The sequence below is a fragment of the Sciurus vulgaris genome (genome assembly GCF_902686455.1).
Source record: "Sciurus vulgaris genome assembly, chromosome: 18".
Classification (NCBI taxonomy): domain Eukaryota; kingdom Metazoa; phylum Chordata; class Mammalia; order Rodentia; family Sciuridae; genus Sciurus; species Sciurus vulgaris.
Genome location: NC_136479.1, coordinates 18,308,912 through 18,321,718, shown reverse-complemented (window position 1 = coordinate 18,321,718; position 12,807 = coordinate 18,308,912). Strand labels below are relative to the sequence as shown.

At 38.8% G+C, this 12,807-nt stretch overlaps 1 protein-coding gene across 10 annotated transcripts in view; it reads right to left on the bottom strand.

Moving 5' to 3' along the window:
- The window catches only part of TNRC6A (trinucleotide repeat containing adaptor 6A), a 148,682-nt gene that overhangs the window by 70,270 nt on the left and 65,605 nt on the right, over positions 1 to 12,807 (bottom strand). The window contains exon 1 of one of the 10 annotated variants that reach the window (XM_079121152.1): positions 3,071 to 5,146. The exons of the other annotated variants lie outside the window; for them this stretch is intronic. The gene's annotated coding sequence lies outside the window, so the exon portion shown is untranslated. Of the gene's footprint in view, positions 1 to 3,070; positions 5,147 to 12,807 lie in introns of those variants that run through there. 10 annotated transcript variants of the gene reach the window in all.

Genomic DNA, 12,807 nt, shown 5'->3' with positions numbered 1-12,807 from the left:
ACATCAGGTAAGTTGCAGTTACCTTGATATTGGCCCCATCATTAATCAGTAGTTAGTGGAGACATCTGGGACCTCTCCTGCCCTGGTACCTTGGAGGACCTTCGGCTTTCCTTGCTCTAAACATCTTTATAAATACTTTATAGAGTATATGTTATTCGGAAACAGGTGACACGTATTTCAGCATTACGATAATTTCTTAGTCTACTAGCATTCCAAACTATTCTGTCAATTCTTGGGAAATAATGACTATCAACTCTTCGTATGTTTGTTTAAATTTCTGAACTCTGAAATCTTCAAAGTTGTCAACAGAACCTTCAATTCAGGATTTCAAAATGACAGACTGGACAAATGTGTTGTGTCTTCCTTCCCTCTCTACCTCACTGAAACTCAAGGGAACTGGTGACTGAACACAAGCAAAGCAAGCCACATCCAAGAACAAACACACGAGGGGTCTTAGATGTACCTCCCCCCTTCCAGGTGGAGCACTAGAGAGGCTCCAACATCAGAACAGGGATGGGGCCAAAGGCCACGGCTACACCCTTTGCCCCACTGGATCTCTGTGCTCCCACGGCCACAGGCAGCAGCACTTTTAAATCCAGCCAACAAAACACTCTAAGGAACACATCCCACAGGAGGCTGGGAGGCTCCTGCAATGGGTGTGGCTGTCTCAGAACAAAGCCCTTCTTGTTGGAGGGCCACTGCTACCCCTCTAAGACACCCAAACTGAAGTCTGCCAGTCAACACCCTTCACACACATAGCACTCTGCATGAACCCTCTCGTTCATAGGTAAAGAAACCTATGTGTGAGGCTGAGGCAGGAGGATCCCAAATTCAAGGTCAGCTTCAGCAACTTAGTGAGCCCCTGTCTTAAATTAATAATTAAAAAAACAAACGAAAAATAAAAAGCAAACAACATCAACAACAAAAGAAATCCATGTAAAGGCAGAGAAAATTCACTTCAGATACCTACATTAATCGTCCTTGATTGTAGAACCCAAGAAGTTCATTCGTAATACTAACAATCAAAAATCACCAATACTTGAATAAAACCATTCCCCCACCCTGCCACCAAACACCATTCTAAGGAAGCTTTCCAGAGGGACGCTACAAATATCAGGCAGACAAGGAGAAAGGCTCAGGACGTGACCTAGACATCTGGAAGCCTGAAAATCACCATCAAGGCTGGAATGCACAAGGTGGTGGGGTGGAGGCAGAAGACAAAACCAGGAGGAGGTGAGTAGGAAGACACTGCAAGAGGTGCCGCAGGTGCAGTGCAAGGAGCTTAAACAAAACTAAGGAGGCTTTTCTGCAGGAAGACTCAAAGATACAAATAGGGAGAGATGAGGCAGATGCCAGGTTAGTAAGCTGGCCACGTGGCTGCTAAGAGCAACTAGAAGTTGAAAGAAGAGGAGGATAACTTGCTGGATTCATTGTCGTTTTGTCATGAGTGGATCTGTCATGTGGCTAACGGAGCAGCAACACAGGTTCATGCAACTGTACTACTGTGACTCACTCTCGTACTCTGGGTGAGGGAGACAGCAAGAGTGCACAAGCTCATTCATGCCACCATCCTGGGAAAGCCACAGATCAAGGCAGCCTCCATCTATGACTGTGGCGGGGTAAATAGTAAAGGCAATTAAGTCAAATGAAGAACTCAAGAGCTAAAGCTGATCAGTATCTCTAAGCACTTAACCACCTCAGCCTCAGTTTCCTCATATTAAAACCATCTATTTCAAGGTTTTTAAATGAAGATTAGGCAAGGAGTACTTCTCAGCACAAAGCTTCTGGTGAGCACTCCAATGCCTAGTAAGCTCTCGAGGACCTCACCGCTTCCCAGTGGTGTCCCGGAGACTGCCTACACCACTGCGTCAAGGTGTCACTTCAGCATTTAACCTTTCTGTTCTGTGAATTATAGACATGTCCTCTTCTCAGCTTCTATGTCACTGTAATTTTACTCTGTGGGATGTTTTCTATCTGGAATGTTTTCTCCTTTCTCAATCTTTATTCTAAAGACTTTTTGAAGAGATTAGCAACTGTTTTCCTGGCCACAAATATTTTTGGTACTTAAAAGGTGTGCCACATTTTTTCTCTCACGAAAATACAACAGCAGCTGACGTGTTAAGTATAGGAGGCAAAATCTAGGTCTTCAACACTGTTCCCACAGTCCATTAACCGTGCTTTCCCCACGTCTCCTATCTTAGGAAATCAAGCGGAAAAAATATAGACGTGTACCAGTTGTGCCCAAGTAATTATTTCCAGGATTTAAATGCTACTAGAGATAAAGACATAATTACTTATACCAACTATCAAAAGGAATACAGGGCTGGGCGTGGAAGTGCACACCTGTACTCCCAAAAGCTCTGAAGGCTGATGCAGGAGGATCTTGAGTTCAAAGCCAACCTCAGCAACTTAGTGATGCCCTGTCTCTAAGTAAAATATAAAAAGGGGCGGGGATGTTGCTCAGTGGTTAAGTGCCCCTGGGTTCAATCCCTGGTACCAAAAAAGAAAAAAAAAAAAAAAAAAGAGTGAGGGTTGACAGGCTAGATCTAAGAGGATCCATCATGTTTGACTCATGCTCCACAAGGCAACTTTCTAGTCAGCAATCCCTTGAACGTCAGTGGCAAGAAACCTCAAATCTGTTAAGTTCTGTGAATCTCTCATTTTTATCAGAACTTGTTATTTACTTTTATCAAAACTTGATTATTTTTATTTACTTATAACCTGTACCACTTGTACAAAACCTTTGAGGTAGCTCTAAGAATCTATCCCTCTGAGGAAACTTTCTAGGAAGGAAATGTCTGCTAACTTTACTGGAGTGTAGGAAGGTAGTTACATGGGGGTCTACATCTGTCAAGTCAATCACCTATACAATCAGATGTGTGAACTTTGCTGTATATAAACTGTATCTTGAAGCTAATTTAAATACACAGAATGGGGGGGGTACAATATTTAGAGAAAATAAACACATTAAGATTAGGATGGTATACTCCATAATTTCTCAACTGTTGACTTTGTAGAGCATGCATCACTTTTTGACCTCATAGTCCAGTAACCAATAAAAATCATTTACTTGTATAGTCCAGGAATGAATTTCCTCAAGAAGCAATGACAGATTTATCTGTGTTGACTGCACCTTGCTCAACAATTAGGGAGGCCAATTTGTAGAAAATTATCTCTTCATTAATCCAAAATCCATTTCCCCTGCCATTCCCACTCACTGGTCCTACAAACCTAGGAATGAAAACAAACCTCAGTGATTAAATGCTGCAGTGACTATTCAGGGCATTTTTAATGTTTTCTAATTTACTATTCTTTTTTTATGATAGGTAGAAAAAATTCCTTTTCAGGAGTTTTTGTAGGTGAAGAAACAAGCACAGAAAAGTTAAGTGACGTGCTCAAGGTCATACAGGATGGAGTCAGAACTCATCTCAGCTTTCTAAGTCGTGGCTGTGCTTCCACTATGCCGTGGTATCTCCCTAAGAAAGTACTGGCTTTTACTAGCTCTGTTTTTCAGCAGTACAGCACAGAGAATGTGAGTGTAGCTCAGTGGTAGAATGCTTGCCTAGGATGCTGAGGCCCTGGTAATCCCAAGCAACACACACACACACACACACACACACACACACACACACACAATCACAGGGAAAAGTTATCATTTTGTCATTTTGATAGGTTGTGTTAAATCTAATTTATAGCATAATTTTCCCACAGACTGATTGCCTCCTTATTTCCCTACACCTTTTACAATAACTCTTTCAACAAAATACACTGCAGGCAACACAAAGTATTAACAGTTGAAGAACCACGGGAATATAATTAGAAACCAGAATAGCAAAATTTATCAAGAAAGAGAAAGACTAAACTGCCACTGGTTTTAACAAGAGAGGTCCAGGCATTGGTGATTTTCTTAAAAAATATTTTTCTGTTATCAATGGATCCTTTATTTTATTTACTTATATACAGTGCTGAGTATCGAACCCAGAGCCTCACACCTGCCAGGCTCTACCACTGAGCCACAACTCCAGCCCAGCACTGGGGATCTTAAGAAAGCAACTGCAGAATTTTATTCTGTGAATGTTTGTGGGAGGGTGATCTGGAAGAAACTAGACCTCTACTAATGTAGTGAAGTCCCCCATTTGAGGTATTCCATAGTTTAAAAAAAAAAAAAAAAAAAGAGAAGCAGGAAGGTAACTAGGTGGCTCTGAGAATTAGCAAAAATTTCTATCCTTAAGAAAAAAGAAATTATGAAAAATGCAAGATGCATGACGGGGTATCTAGTAGGCACAGTAATCATCTGTGCAGAAAGCAACACAACGGACAGGCAAAGAACATCTCAGAAACAGAGTGTCTGAGGTGGGGGCAGCAGGAACTAGGCAGATGCAGGAAAGAGAAACCTCTTACTCTACAGATCTTTTTTTAGCACATTTTAATTTCTGAACCGTTGGAGTAGTCAAAATGTTAAGTATTTTTAGCTTTAAAAAATATTAAATGAGTGAGTGTTGATATTTAAAAACAAAAGAATGAGTTGGACACAGTGTGCAGACCTGTGAGTGTCTAGCTACTTGGGAAGCCGAGGCAGAAGGAGCCCAGATTCAAGGTCAACCTGGGTAACTTCGTGATACCATCTCTAATAAAAAAGACTGGGAATGTAGCTTAACGGTAGAGTGCTTCCCTAGCATGCATGAGGCCTGGGTTCTATCACCAACACTGCAAAGGAAAACAAACACACAAATAAACATCAACAACAAAAAAACCCAAAACCACTAAAAGGTTATTCCCTAGATGTCACAGTTACATGTTTTATTCCACTACTTATCTTTTCTTATTTACCAAAATGGTTATATGGTATTTCACTTTTGATCTGAAGATATGATGGATGGTGCCAACAGATTTTTCTAAAGTTGAACAAAGCTTGCATTTGGGAGAAGTATAAACCAACTCAATATTTTTAAATAAACTGCTAAATTTTATTTTTCAGTAATGAAAAAGTTCTGCCAAAATATGTTCAAGAGTAAAAGTGCTGACAAGAATGAAGAGAATTCTTATATTATTGGTGGGAATAAAATCAGGCTGGGGTTGTGGCTTAGTGGCACAGCGCTTGCCTAGCACGTGTGAGGTACTGGGTTCGAATCTCATAAAACAATAAATAAAATGAAGGCATCATGTCCATCTACAACTAAAAAAAAATGTGTATGTGTGTGTGTGTGTGTGTGTGTGTGTGTGTGTGTGTGTGTTTTAAAAGACTACTAAAATCTCTGGGAAAGTATGATGCAATAGTGTGGTTTTAACAAGTTACACATATTCAGCCATCCCCACCCTTGACAGCGTGTCTGTCTTTAGTACAGTACAGAAGGCCAAATGTATATGAAAATTCACAATAAGGTTCAAAATGCCTGAAAGCAGAGAATGTGAATATTCATCAATAAAGAAATGGCTACAGTACAGCAGAGCAACTGAAAAGGAGTTAGATCAGTTTACTGATCTGAAGGAATGTCTCTAACACATTAAAGAAAAAGAAAAGTCACAGAAATGGGAATGGTACTATTTCACATTGCTTAAAAAAAAAATAACTGTATATCTACATATGTTCACATAACTTTGTACAAACTCAAAGACATGGAAAAATACCCTAATGATTTAGAAATAGAAACATCAGGGTCACCTGACAACTGGAGAACATTTAGAAAATTGTTTTTCAACAAGTATATTTCTAATTTAAGGTGAACATGCATTACTTTTGCAATTTAATACAAAAATAAACTTGTATCAGAAGTTTAGGGTTTGCTCTCACTACTCTAGGCCCCTTTGCACCCCACAGAAAAAGAAAACAGTGGAATGAGACTGTCAGAATGCTGGCAATTGCCAAAACTGGTTAATGGGCTCGTGTAGATTCCTTACTCTGTTCTATTTTTCTGTGTGCGTGAAATTTTCCATTTAAAACAAAGAACTTACACACACACACACACACACACACACACGCCTCCACACCAATGATTAAAGACAAGATGGGCCAATAGGGAAGAGATTTAAAGTGGATGTGTGTGAGAACCAGGAGTCCTGGGAGGCAGGAAGAGGTGTATGGTAGAGGCTTCCTAATGACAGCATGACAACCTCATAGCTAGAAGGTCCTCCTACTCTTGTACTTACAAATGCTTGATGGTCAGTTTTTCCTATGTTTCCAGCATGGGTATCACTAAACAATCCCTTCGGAGGGGATGCTCGTGCTAAGCCCTCTGATGAGCAATTTCGAAGTATCTATTTATAATGAATTTTTAAATGTCACTATTTTATGATCCACTGATGTCAATCTAAGCTTCTGGAAAAGGAAGGATACAAAGGTGGACACTGCAAGAGAGTAGTCTAAAAGACAGTCTACAGGGAAAGGTTAAACCAACCACACTGCACTGATTTAAAAGGCCGGAGGGCAGACTCCCATGGGGTGCAGATGAGTCGAGAGGTAACACAGCAGGTCTGAGAACACTGTCCTTAGGAAAAACAGCAAGCTTAGCCCTTGGCAGGTATGAAGGAATTTCTGGATTCATAATCCCTGAAGGTAAGAGTAGTTCCACTGTGCCTTAAACTGAACAAATAACATGGTTTATGCTAAACATAAACTCTCTTTGAGAGCATGAAATTTTGGTCCAGGAACAGCCCCCCAGGGAAACACTAGGCACCAAATCTCTAACAGCTCCCAGGCAAACACTGTACTCACGATGCTACGATTTGATGCTGGGATAATGAAGCATGCTCTCTGAGACTTAGGGGGAGCACTCCGGGAAGCTTGCACCTTTTCTGAGTTTGGTTTCCTTCCATTATACTAAGCATTATACTAAGTCACAGCACTAAGCACAACTGCTTGCTGAGTTCTGTGTCTTTCTTCAAACTGAAGAGGCAGAATTTCTAAGACACAGGAGAAAGTGGGCCTCTTAGGTAAATGGAGACTTGTTAGCATGATAATTTCTGGGACTAAGACTGACTGAAAAAGGAAAGAGAGGAAAAGTGCTAAGTAAGAATAGGCAAAAAACTGGCTATAAAGGTGAGAAGTCAGAGGCAGAAATCCAAGTAAACGTGTAATGTAATTTTGGCAGTGGAAAAGCAAAGCAAAGAATAAATCCAAGATAACCCTAACAAATTAGTATCACTAGCAGTATTAATAAGATTAACAAAAGAGATTAGGTTAATGACAACTCTAGATTTTAAAGTGTTAAATGGCTCTTTTTCACTTTAAGAAAGAGAAATCAGGAAGCAATTTTCCTGAGGTCCCAACGAGTTCATCAGTCAATGATTCACCATAAGCCACACCATCCTCACATAGAAGTCAACTATATGCTACAAGCTAGTTACAAAACACTCTTCACATCTCCTGTCAAAAAACTGTGTTCTACTTTTTCCCTTAGAGAGCCTACCTTATTATTCTATCTTCTCCTAGTCTTCCTGCTTCCCTTTCTGATTATTTCCCTTAATTTTTTTCTCCTTTTTGTCCTTGTATGAAAATTAATGACCAAAAGTCAGTCCAGAATTCAGAAAAGGAAGCCATTGGTAAACTTCACCAGATGAGAGAGATGGAAATTCAACTGCAGAAAAAACAGTGTGAAGTCTCAGGGGTTGGGTCAGTTTTTCAAAACCTAGGCCAGTAAAATGAAGACAACAGAATAAAATGAAGTTTTATAGATTGTTTTCAAAATAAGAAACTTTAGTACATATCTGGAAGTGAAAAGGGAGTTTAGAGATAAAGGTATCAAAAATAATAATGGAGGAGTTGTGCTAGAAGCTATTTATTATCACAGGTAGTTAAATATCTGCAAATACAGAAGTAGTTAAATGATAAAATGGAATACTATGCAGCAGTTGCAAAACTAACAAAGGTCTTTTTTTACATTCTGATATGAAATGACTAAGAATGCATGAGGCTAACTGAAAACTAAAGTTCAGTGTGCTTTTATTGGGGGGGGGGGATAATACAAATATACACCCACAAATACCCTTGTAATAGTATAAAGAAATTATAGAAGTGTGCATGAACAAACTAATAAAAACATTTATATTAAGAGTATGGAGAGAAAAGAGAATAAGACACAGGCTGCAACCCTGGCCCCAGCAATGCTATTATCAGAATGCTCAGTTTTAGAGGCACAGTGGAAGTGGTAGTGACATTCTGGAATATCTTCCTTTAAGAAGGAAGGAAGGGGCCGGGGTGGTGGCACACGCCTGTAATCCCAGTAACTTGGGAAGCTGAGGCAGGAGGATTCCAAGTCTGAGGCCAGCCTTAGCAATTTAGAAAAGCCCTTAGCAGGGTAGTAAACCCTGTCACAAAATAAAAAGGGCTGGAAATGTAGCTCAGTGGTAAAGCACCCCTGGGTTAAATTTCCAGGAAGGAGGAAGGGAAGGAAGGAAAGGAAGGAAGGAAGAAAGGAAGGAAGGAAGGAAGGAAGAAAGGAAGGAAGGAGGGAAGGAGGAGGGAGGGAGGGAGGGAGGAAGGAGGAAGGGGAAATAGGCAAAAAGTACAAATGAAGATTCAAATGATACATTGTCTGGATCTCATAGGAGGTTGAGCTTAACAGGTTCCCACTAATTCTATGATTTGAACAAAAAAATTTAATAATTTAAAATGTTTTTCTATAAAGATCATCACTGGGGCTGAGGTTGTAGCCCAGTGGTAGAGCACTTGCCTAGCACGTGTGAAACACTGGGTTCAGTCCTCGGCACCACATAATAATAAATTAAAATAAAGGTACTGTCCATCCACAAAAAAAAAAAAAATTTTTTAATTATTTAAAGATCATTACTAAGACAACTGAAGAATATGAATAAGGTTTACAGATCAGCTATTAATACTGTGCCAATGTTATCTTCCCAATTTTAAGAATGTAACTTAAAGAATGGAACTAAGAAAATGCCTTTGGTTTTTAGGATATATCCACTTAATTTTTAGGGGTAAGAGGGTGCTATGTCTGAAAGTTAGTCTCAAATGGTAAAAACAGTATGTATATATGTATGTGTGTATGTGTGTGTGTGTGTGGGTATGCGTGGGCATGTAAGCGGGGGGTACTGATAAAGCAAACAATTAAATGTTAACATTTGAGGAATAAGGGTTATGGATATTTAGGATTCTTTGCTCTACTCTTGTAGCACTTCTAAAATTATTTCAAAACAAAAAGTTCACACTGAAGAAAATTTGTGAGATTAGAAACTGAGAAAACAATAGACACACTGACATTAAGACAGAAGCACCCTACAGTGACTGAGATCTTATCCATTTTGAACCACAACCCTAACACTCAGAACAATATTCCCACTTGACAGTTAAAGAAACTAAGAACCAGAAGCTACAAGTGACTTGTCAGATGGTAGAAGGCTAAGGTAAGGCTGACCCAAATCCCAGTGTGTAAAATCTGCCCACCTCTTTTTTGGGGTTTAATTACTAGTTCCTTTACATTTCTTTCTAACCTGTATAAACTTCAACCTTGACCTCTAATAAAACATTCATTTGTCTAATTATTTTAGATGTTAATCTCACTCTTTCAAATAGGACTAATTACTGGTCTGGGGACAGAAACCAGTTCTTCTATTTGATCTGTACTCCTGGCACTGGGTACTCTTAATTAGATGACAATTTCTGCTTCCTTGCCTTTACAAGCACCACCAAAACTGCACTCTTTTCACTCTTGGATCTACCCACATTCTACTTCTTTAAGGACCAGTTTGATTCCAGTCTATTCAGAAAAGCATCTCCATGCAGAAAGGCATTTCCAGGTTGAATGTCAAACAGAAGTGAACTTAAATCTCAACTCTGCCACCTACGTGTGCAACCTTAGAACAACTTGTTGAATTTCTCTCAAGACTAACTTAAGAAAGATCTAAAATCATACCTCCGTCAAAGGGCTGTGAAAATTAACCTGGGCAATGGAGATAAGGGTGCACTGCATGGTGAGTGTGTGAGACTAGATCCTACAGTACAGGTGAGAGGACTGGAACTGAACACACCAACCAACTATGAGCACAAGGAGAGGAGGCAGATGTCAGACTAACACGCAGAGCCCCCAGATTCCAAACCTAAGACCAGGCCAGGTACTAGGTACGGAAAGCAGGCAAGGATATCACAGGAAGAGAAAGCTGTAGATTAACTAACGTTCCTTATGAACATGAACACAAAAATCCTCACAAGTCTAACAAATCAAATCCAACAATATATAAAAAGGACCACACAAGGTAGGATTTATCCCAAGAATGCAAGGTTGGTTTATCACGTGACAATCAACATAATACACGTCAACAGAATATCTCAATAGACACAGAAAAAAACATTTGACAAAATCCAGCACCCTTTCACAAAAAAAATGAAAATAAAACAACAAACTTGGAACGGAAAACGTCCTTAACCTGACAAACTCCATCTACAAAAAGCCTATAGCTCACATCACACTTAATGGTAAAGACTGAATGCTTTTCCTTTTAGGTTAGGAACACAATAACAAAGATGTCCGATCTTGTCACCTTCTATTCCACATTGCGCCAGAAGTTAAAAAAACAAAACAAAACAAACAAACAAACAAAAAAACACCTAAAGGGAGAGACAGAGACAGAGTGCATGTGTATGCACAAGCAAACACAAACATCAAGATTGGAAAGGACAATGTAAACCTATCTGTACTCACAAATGACATGGTCTCGGGGTATGACTCATCCTAAAATTCATACAGAAATGCAAGCAGAATAGTCAATGCAATCCCCAAAGGAACAAAACTGAGCATACACTTCCTAATCTCAAACCTACGATAGGAGATACAGTAATCAAGACAACATGAAGTGGGTATAAAGATGGATGTGTAGAACGAGGGATCAGAGAATCCAGGGATACTGCATCACATTACGATCAACACATGTTCAGCAAGGGTGCCAAAATAAAGTCTTTTCAACAAATGGTGACTGCAGTTACAAGAAAAAAATAGACTGGGGTCCTCACACCCTATACGAAAATTAACTCAAACAATAACAAACTTAAATGTGAGAGCTCAAATTAAAAGCTATTAGAAAACTTAAGAATCTTTATAACCTCAGAATGAGTACCAACAGCAAAGGCAACAAAAAGGCAACAGCAAAGGCAAACTGGTGTCTTTTGATACCAGCTCATCCAGAAAGTGAGGAGAATATACAGATTGGAAAAAAAAAACCAAAAAAACAAAAAAACTAGTAAATCATATATCTAATACAACTTATATTGAAACTGTACTAAGAAGTCTTACAACTCAATAATAAAAAAATATAACCCAATTTAAAAATGGGCAAAGCATATACATTCACATTTCTCCAAACCAGGTACACAAATGGTCAATAAGGACATGAAAAGATGCTCAACATTATTAATCAAAGGAAAATACAAATTAAAACCACAGTGAGATACCATTTATATCCAGTAGGATAGCTATAACCAAAAGGACAATAACAAGTATTGGCAAAGATATGGAGAAGCTGGAACCCTCTCATGTTACTAGTGAAAATATCAAGTTGCATGGATGATTTGGAAGATGGCTGCAATTCCTCAGTTACCCTGTAAGCCAGCAACTCTACTCCTAGGTATATGCCAAACTGAATTCGAAACATGTCCACTCAAACACTTGTACACAATGTTAATGGTAGCATTCCTTATAATAATCCCAAAGTGAAAAAAACATTTGAAAACAAATGCCCACCAAATGATAAATGATAAGTAAAATATGGTATGTGGGGCTGAGCATGTAGCTCAGTAGCAAAGTACTAGTTTGGCCTTCTGAGGTTCTGGGTTTGATTCCCAACCCCACAAAGAAATAAAAAGAAAGAAAGAAAATATAATATAGCCATACAATGGGATATTCTTCACCCATAAAAAGAAATGAAGTACATGTTACAAAATGGAAAACCTTGAAAACACTATGCTAAATAAGATAGGTCAGACACAAAAAGATACAAAGAATCATAATGCATGATTCCATTTATATGAAATGCCAGGAAGAGGCAAATTCACAGTCAGCAAGTAGATTAGTGATGGCGAGGAAGGAGGGACAAATGAGGGATTGCTGTGAGGTATGAGATTTTGGAGTGCAGGATGAAAATGTTCTAAAGTCAGATAGTAATGAACATACAATTCTGTGAATATATTAAAAACAAACCAATCACACACTTTGTATGCATTTAAAAAGAGTGAACGTTATGATATGTCAATTTTACCTCAATAAAGCTGCTTTTAAAAAAATGAGAAAGTGAATGGAATGTTCAGAGGTGGTGGAATGGAGTCAGGGCAAGAGGTGGAAGGACAGCACTAACCAGATAAGCTTAAGTGCTTTAATTCTTGAGTCACCGAGGAACCAGCAAAGGTTTCTAGGAAATAGTGATTGACAAGCTCAAAATTGTGGCTTGAAGATGATTAACCTTCATCAGTGTAGGGAATGCACACGTTTTATGTCCTTTCCATCTTTACACTTTCAAATCTTCACTTATATGCCTCACAGTGCTTAGGGATTTACACATAAAATGTATTCTTCTGACACCCTCTGTACAGTCAATATAAAAAGTGAAGCAAAGTACAATTAAAATCAGTGCATATTTAAGCTTCTCCTGTTGGTTCACATACGTGTTTTAGGAGGATACTTCAAAAGAACAGGAGAAAAGACGGGACCAAAATCAACAAAACACAGATGTCGTAACTGTAAAAATATTCAATATCATTGCAGCAAACTGCTCAAAAAATGCTTGCTGACTAAAAACCACTAGGAAGAACAGAAAAATAAACTCAGTCTTGTTTGTTATTATACAGAATCCAATCAATAGTTG